A 7715-nucleotide genomic window follows, 5' to 3' on the forward strand; every position below is an offset into this window, starting at 1 on the left:
TGCACATATTCACGCCAGCCTGCTGATCCTGCCTCCTGTTTTATTGTCAATATCAGTCAGTTGAGGGGTTGATGGCTGTTGACAAGAGCTGAATTGTCGAGGTGAAGATGATGGCAGCTCTTGCAGAGATAGAATAGCGGAGGTTGAGACCCCTTGGAGGGTGTTATTAGGCTGTTATGAAATCTGATCCCTATCAGACCTTCACTGAAGCATGGGGGGTATCTGTGTAGCCAGATGCAGTGCAAAGTACAAGTGTTGAGTCTCTCCCTTCCTCCTATAGCTTCCCCCTTATCTAGCACTCCACTTCCCCGTCTCGCACACAAACACACACATTTCTCTTTAGTATCGAACCAGCTGTACCTGTGTTTCTCAGTCAACACCGCCTGCAGACTCCCGCCCTACGTGCATGAAAGAATTGCTTTATCGTATGAGAAAGGGCACTAATCTCGCTGTTTTTATATTTCATGAACACATACACCTCAAGGCAAGCAGCATGCACTGCATCATGACACCAAAACCTGCTGTTAGGTTGCTTCAAAGCTGCTGACAAGATACCTGAGCACACACTGACTGATCATTCCAGCACATCAGTGAGAGCACTGCTGTACAAAACATTATAATGTACCAGCCATTAGTACAAACAAACAGGCACACATGCAGCGCGCACAATGCGACAGGAGAGCATGAACATGTGCATGACACTTAAAGATACAGATTTTTGTGTATCCAGCAAGCCAGCAAGATCAAACAAAACAACTTGCAGCTTTCACTATTGTCTGTATGCTTTTCTTTGATGGTTTCTACTTAACAACATACTGTTACAACCGTTTTCTTCGGTCATTATCACACATCTTTGGTTGTGGCTGTGGGGCTCGAGGAATGGCATTGTTGGTCATTTAGTTGGCCCACCACTTTTGTTCAGCATGAAATATCTCAACAGCTGCATTGCCATGGGTATGTGTACTGACATGCATGGTCCCCAAAGGACTAATCCTAATGACTAATGATCTGCTGACTTTCAGTTAGCGCCACCATGAGGTTAACACTGTCTCAACAACCTGCCTGAATTTGCCTCGAATTTGGTGCAGACATTCATGCCCCCTGTACTAACGTTGATGATTCCTTAGAATGACAGTACCCAGAAATTACATTTTTTCTTTTCTTCCCTGTAGTTCTTTTTATCAATCTTGATTCTGTTGTTATGAGTTGCAGTGTTGAGATATCTGCCGTAGAGATGTCTGCCTTCTACATTTTCATTTTCATTCCAGAATTCATGACTGGTTTACTCAAGATTACCCACAGACCTTGCTGTGAACAGTTTAATGTAGGAACTACTGTTTTTCTATCAAATGTAATGGGTGCACCTACCCATATCACCATGCAAATGAAGTGTCCGAGTGTCGCTTGAAAGGTAAACTAGTGTAGTATATTTCATGCTACAAATTATGTTACATATAATATAAGAGTTTTGCTTTACTAAGAGAACCCACAGTCTGACCTTTGACCTTGTTCAGAACAGAGTCTCCATGTAGCAACTGGTTCAAACCAGAAGAATGAACATTAATATCTGGGAGTTGTCAGACATAGAGGCGTTGGAATTTTTGAATATATACAAGTATAGATTGTATCCTTTTAAGGTTAAAAAGTAGACTTGGCAGCGTGCTTGTGCCTGGGAAAACATACACATGCGTATGTTCTGGAACATTCAAATTAAATTATCTTACACACAGACAGAAAAGTCAGAGAGAACACAGGCTCCATCAGAGGGGCACCTTTTTTCAGCAGCCTGATGTTTAATAATAAAGAAAACTAAAAGGAACTTCGACTTGGTCTTTTATCCACTTTTCTCACTCAGACAGGTAGTAAATTTATGGAGTTTTATGGATTATCTTGAGTAACCAGACCATTATTTCTGCTGTTGGGTTTTAAAATATATTTTTTGGTGCTTTCAGCGCCACAAGCATAGCCTGGAACCATCTGGTTTCATTATATTTGAGAGAACATCTCTACGTTTGATATCTTCACCACTTTGTAACTCACCCAAAACAATCCAGATTAGTAAATATCACTAAAGTTAAGAAAAATTTGTATTTTTCATTTAGGAGTGAACTGTCCCTTTAACTTTTCCTATAGTGCGATCATCCGATCAAAATGTTAATTTGTCCAATACTTTTAATGACCAAATCCTTGCAAAACTAATGACATTCCCCTCAGCCTCAGCTGAATTTTTGTTAATTGCCAATTAGCAAATATGAGCAACAACACGCTATAGTAAGATGTGAACATTCTAGCATTGTTAGCATTGCTTTTGTGATCATGTGCTGACGTTTGCATTTAGCAGAGAGCACTGCTGTGACTGAGTAGAGCCTCATGGAGCTGCCAGCATGCCTGTATTTAATTAGTCTTGTTTAAATCTATAAAGAACTTCAGTGCATAAAAGTCAAAATGTAAATGCCTCTGTTGTGCACAGAATACGTGTAAAGATTTAGCTTCTCAAACCACCTGGAGGCAGAGAGGGATGCTTTCGGACCGGCTTGATTGTAAATGCAAAATCGATGTACACACAGCAACAACTCAAGCTGAATAAATGTTCGCACATTAGGTATTTTGTGTTGAAGTGTTGCTGATGACTTTGATGTATTGTCTTTTTTTTCTGTATTTGCCCACATTGCAATAAAACATACAACAATATCCATGTATGATTAATAGCTTGATTGAAATTGACCAGCTGGGGCCTGCGGCGTGTTCCTGACAAAGACACATTTTTTAAAATAAAATAATAAGTACTGGCATTATTATGGCCTTAGCAGAGCCTGTAATGTTTATAACAATGAGTAACTTTTTGCATTAGCTTTTGCAAAAGGGTGTCTGGTTGGCAATTGTATCTATCTGAATGGAGAGAACAATCTGATTTCATGTGGTAAAATGCAGCTTTAATACACGCTGTTAGAGAAATATGGATCATTGGAATAGTATTATCCAGGTTCCATACACATAATAAGGTGTAAATGAGATTTGAAATGGTAGTAACATGTGGGAGTGACACAGGTGTGTTTGTTATGTGTGAATAACAGGTTGCATCCACTCATCAATATGGAATTTGTCACACTTTCACACATATAAACATGCATACAGAGCCGAGGCGTTAAGATGTAATAATAATAATGTCATTCTTTTCCTCTCCGTAATAGATGCAACAGTTAAAAGAAAGCAAAGTATTGAGTTGTCAGGTCTGTTTACACGGTGCACACACACTGCAGCTATTCAAACAACCGGGCTGGAAAAAAGGCAATAGGTGGACACAGAAATCTTGCCGTGAATGTGAATCTGATTTGTGAGACAAGAATCATTTAAAGTGACTCTCGGAGCTCATTCTAAACCCCTTCTGTCAGCTGCGAGAGAGCACGCTCTAATCCATTGTCACTGGGTGGATTAATTTGCATAATTCCGCTATTGTGCAGTCCCAGATCTTTTTCTGTCTCCTCCTTCATATGTGAAAAGAAGACGAAGAAGACGAATGAAAAAAAAAAAAGTCTCAAACCTTTGCTACTTGTTGCTTTGGAAACAGGAGGAGAAGAGCACTACAGCAGGGCAAGAATAAGAGAAGTGGCAGAGGAGAAGGGACTCAGCGGTGCAAGGGTGCAAAGATGAAGAGGGCGTCAGGGTCGAGCTATGATGAGCAGGGAGCAGAGAAATGGAGGACAAATGAGCAGAGGACAAGGGAAGGAAAGACGGAAGACGGAGAAGCGAGGAAACTACTGTTCAGTGAATGGAATACAGAGCAATTTTCTGTTACTTAAAAAGTCATTTATCTATGTCGACAGTCTATTAGTCATGTATTCGAGTGTGACCCCCTTGCCCCCCCAACCTGCACACACACACACACACACACACACACACACACACACGCTTCCCTCTCCCACCCGCAGAATGTGTTTATGTACACGTGTGTCACTGTTTGCGTGTTGTTGTGTGTGTGTCCGTGTGTATGATGAGGCTGTATTGCTTTTTTCTCCAGGGAGGGGAGCTGGAGGGAAGAGAGGCAGTGCTAAATTGCACAGATAAGATCAATATGGAGTTAAGGGGTGGGGCTGTGCCTTTCAGAGTGAACACTGTATAATAGTGCATTAGCCCTGCGCAGTGTTAAATGGATTATTCTTAAAATGTGATGAGGAGAGCTTACCTGTCAAAGAATAACATTTTAGAATGATCACTCAGGGCCCCAGTGATTACTTTTTACTTTTTTGTACCTTCAGGATGCAGAGAAGGTAAGTTAAAAAGGAGGCTGTCCTCGACCAAACGCCATCAGTTATATCAGTTAATTATCGTGTGTTGCAAACAAAGGGCACATGGGAGAAGTTAGCCTTCAGGGCTATCTGCCAGAAAGATTTAGTAGTTATAGTAGTAGTAATATAAAGAGCACCTCAATACAAGCAGGGTGGAGGTCATGGTGGATGAATGGGTCCAGCATGGGACTTTCACCCCGGTTTGTGTCCTGTGAGAAACCTATTTTTAAACTTAGTTGACTTATTTATTTGTTTAAAACTATATATATTTTTAATTATTTCCAGTTTTCTGTCACAGTTTTGTTAGTTAAAGGCAACAAAACTGCTTAGTTAGGCTTAGGAAAAGATCATGTGACCCTTTGAAACAAGTCGAAGAATTTTGAAGCAAAATTTTGCAAACTTATATGCACTTTTATGAAAGATTTTTTTAAATTTTGTTTTCCATCAAGCTTTTGTCATGCGAATCTTCAAAATGTGCATAGAAATTTGATTTGAACATGGCTATTGTTAACCAAGTATTAGGTACAAGGTTCAAGGTACAAGGTTTCCTTGCTAAAAGTTAGTAGTTACAGTAACAGCAGTGGTTTGAGGAGCGCTACAATACATGCAGGGAGGAGGTCACCCAGGGCAAAGCTTCCACCCAGGAGACTGGCGTTTGTGTTCTATGAGAAACCTTCTTTTAGACTTCATCGGTTATATGTTTAAAATAATTTTTTATCATTATTTCCAATTTTCTGTTTTAGTTTGATTAGGTTTTACGCAACACAACGTCTTAGTTAGGTTAAGGCAAAGATCATGCTTTGGGTTAAAATAGACCCTTTGACAGCAGTCGTGTTTTCATTGAAGTCAAATAATTTTGAAGCAAAATTTTGAAAACTTTTGTGCAATTTTTCAAAAGTTTTTGTTGAATTTTGATTTCCATCAAGCTTTTCTGATGCGAATCTTCAGATTGTGCATAGAAATTCTTTGATGAAAACAAGGCTTTTGTTAACCAAGTGTTGGGTTCAAGGTACAATAATTTCTTGCAGAAAGTTAGTAGTTATAGTAACAGTAGTGGTATTAAGAGCTCCACAATACATGCAGGGAGGAGGTCATAGTGGATGAATGGGTCCAGGGCAAAACTTCCACTCAGGAGACTGATGTTTGTGTTCTGTGAGAAACCTTATTTTAGACTTCATTGACTCATTTATTTAAAATATATAAAAAAAAGAATTTCCAGTTTTCTGTTGTAATTTTATTACGTTTAGGCATCAAAATACTTAGTTTTCAGGAAAAGATCATGTTTTGGGTCAAACTAGACCCGGTGGGTCACTGGTACCGGGGAGGCTGTGGCTCGCTTGGTAGAGCAGTCGTCTACTGATCGGATGGTTGGTGGTTCGATCCCAGCCTACATGTCGAAGTATCCTTGAGCAAGATACTGAACCCCAAATTGCTCCCGATGCTGCGTTCATCAGTGTGTGAATGAATTCCCAGTGGTGGCAGGTGGCACCGTTTAGGGTAGGCTCTGCCACCAGTATGAATGTGTGTGTAAATGGGTAATTGAGCGCAGTCTGTAGTGTAAAGCGATTTGAGTGGTCGCAAAGCGATATATAGGTGCAGGTCCGTTTACCGTTTTACCGTGTAAGGCTGAGTCCTTGTCACAGCGGACCTGGGTTAGAATCCGGCCCGAGGTCCCTTTTCTGCTTGTCTCTCTCTAGGTCGTCCTCAGACGAGCCTTCCATCGTCGATTCCAGTCATCCCGATTCTCCATAGATTTGGCCAGTTCATCGGTACTGTCTCCCCCTTCAAATCTCTCTGTCGTTATCAAATAAAGCATGAAAATGCCCAAAAAGTATCTAAAAAAAATTAGAATGGATTTCTGTCAGAAAGATTTTCTGAAGGCCAACTTCTTCCATGTGCAAGCAAAAGAAATGTGAGAATGGATTCAGATTTGGTGAGACTAAGCAGAAAAAAGTATCTCTTGCCCTCACCTGAGAGACTGCACACTGTTAACCCTGCTGGCATGGGACAAAAACCCTGCCGAGCCGTGTCCTCTGTCTCCACGGCTGCCTCTCTCTCTCAGTGCTCCCACTGCCGTGATACGCAAAACAGCATGTCCTGCTATAATCACCATGATATATTAAACATAATCAGGTGTGCTAATGAGGTCATAATTAAGATAATGCATGCATTAATTAGCAAATATTTCTCTGTCAACACACACCTCTATAGACTCCAACCAACCAATAACATATAAGAGTGTGGACACTATCATGAATACAAGTGTAATCTAAACAATCTAATAAATACTGCCTTGTAACTGTGTCAAAGAAGTATTTTTTTTTGGCAATTTGTGTTGTTTTTGCATTAGTTTGCATCACATCCCTTCTCATCACTTCTTGCAGTTCCAAGACTGTTTAGGGATCCCAGTAAGCATTAATATTCAAATCCAAGAGGCCAAAATAACACATTTTACTGCATGAAAAAACTGTTTTTCTCCTTAAACTGCATATTAATATCACAAAGCAGGCATTTATGTCAAGAGGAGACTTATTGGTACCCATAGAGCCCATTTTTAAAAACTTTGTTCTATTATTTCACTTTCCCTTCTTGACAAGATACCATAGTACCAATCTATTCCTTAGATATTCTAGTTTTTTATCTTATCAATACCTTATCTGTAGTCTGAGTCTCAGAGAGTTGTAAAACTGCTACCAGACTTACAAATGTCAGACTTTCACCCAGGAGAACGGGGGTCATGTCCCTTGGAAAACAAAAGTAAACAATGTGATTTAAACATCACTGAACCTCCGTGCCTCACGTTTTGTGCATCATGTTTTTATATTACTATGTCACTTCCAGTAGTCACGTTGCCCTCATAAATACTTCACTTCCTACATTTACATACATTTATTTACTTTTTCAACTGTTCTAACTCTTTTATAATGCCTAACCAGGCCGTTTTTTGCCCTACACATCGATCAGTGGTTTTGTAGCCTAAATCCAACTAAACTGCTGCCTTTTTTACAACTGCGAAATGTACGTGAGGGAACTGCTGCCCAACAATACACAGCCTCTTGTGGTAAAGAAAGATACGATTTTTATTGACTTCCTTTAAGCCGATACTTATCCATTTAATTATGCCTGGATCAGTCCTGACACTGATCTTTGTGAAAGGCTCGGGACATCTCTATTGATCAATATTTTTCAATACTATGGATCACAGGGACTAGATGTATATTAAAGGGGTCGGTTGTAGTGAAGAACCCATTGAGAATTATCACCTGTATGCAGTTCCCCTCAGCTCTACAGAGCATTTCAACATCTTTCTCCTCATTTAGTTGATTTTACTGTTTTGATTCACTCTCGTCAGGGTTATTTCCAGCACCGTTTCCGCAAAAAAGCTCTAATAAAACCATTGCATACTACTTTCCCAGCACCAGGAGCTGG

Source organism: Centropristis striata, chromosome 2 (genome assembly GCF_030273125.1).
Source record: "Centropristis striata isolate RG_2023a ecotype Rhode Island chromosome 2, C.striata_1.0, whole genome shotgun sequence".
Lineage (NCBI taxonomy): Eukaryota > Metazoa > Chordata > Actinopteri > Perciformes > Serranidae > Centropristis > Centropristis striata.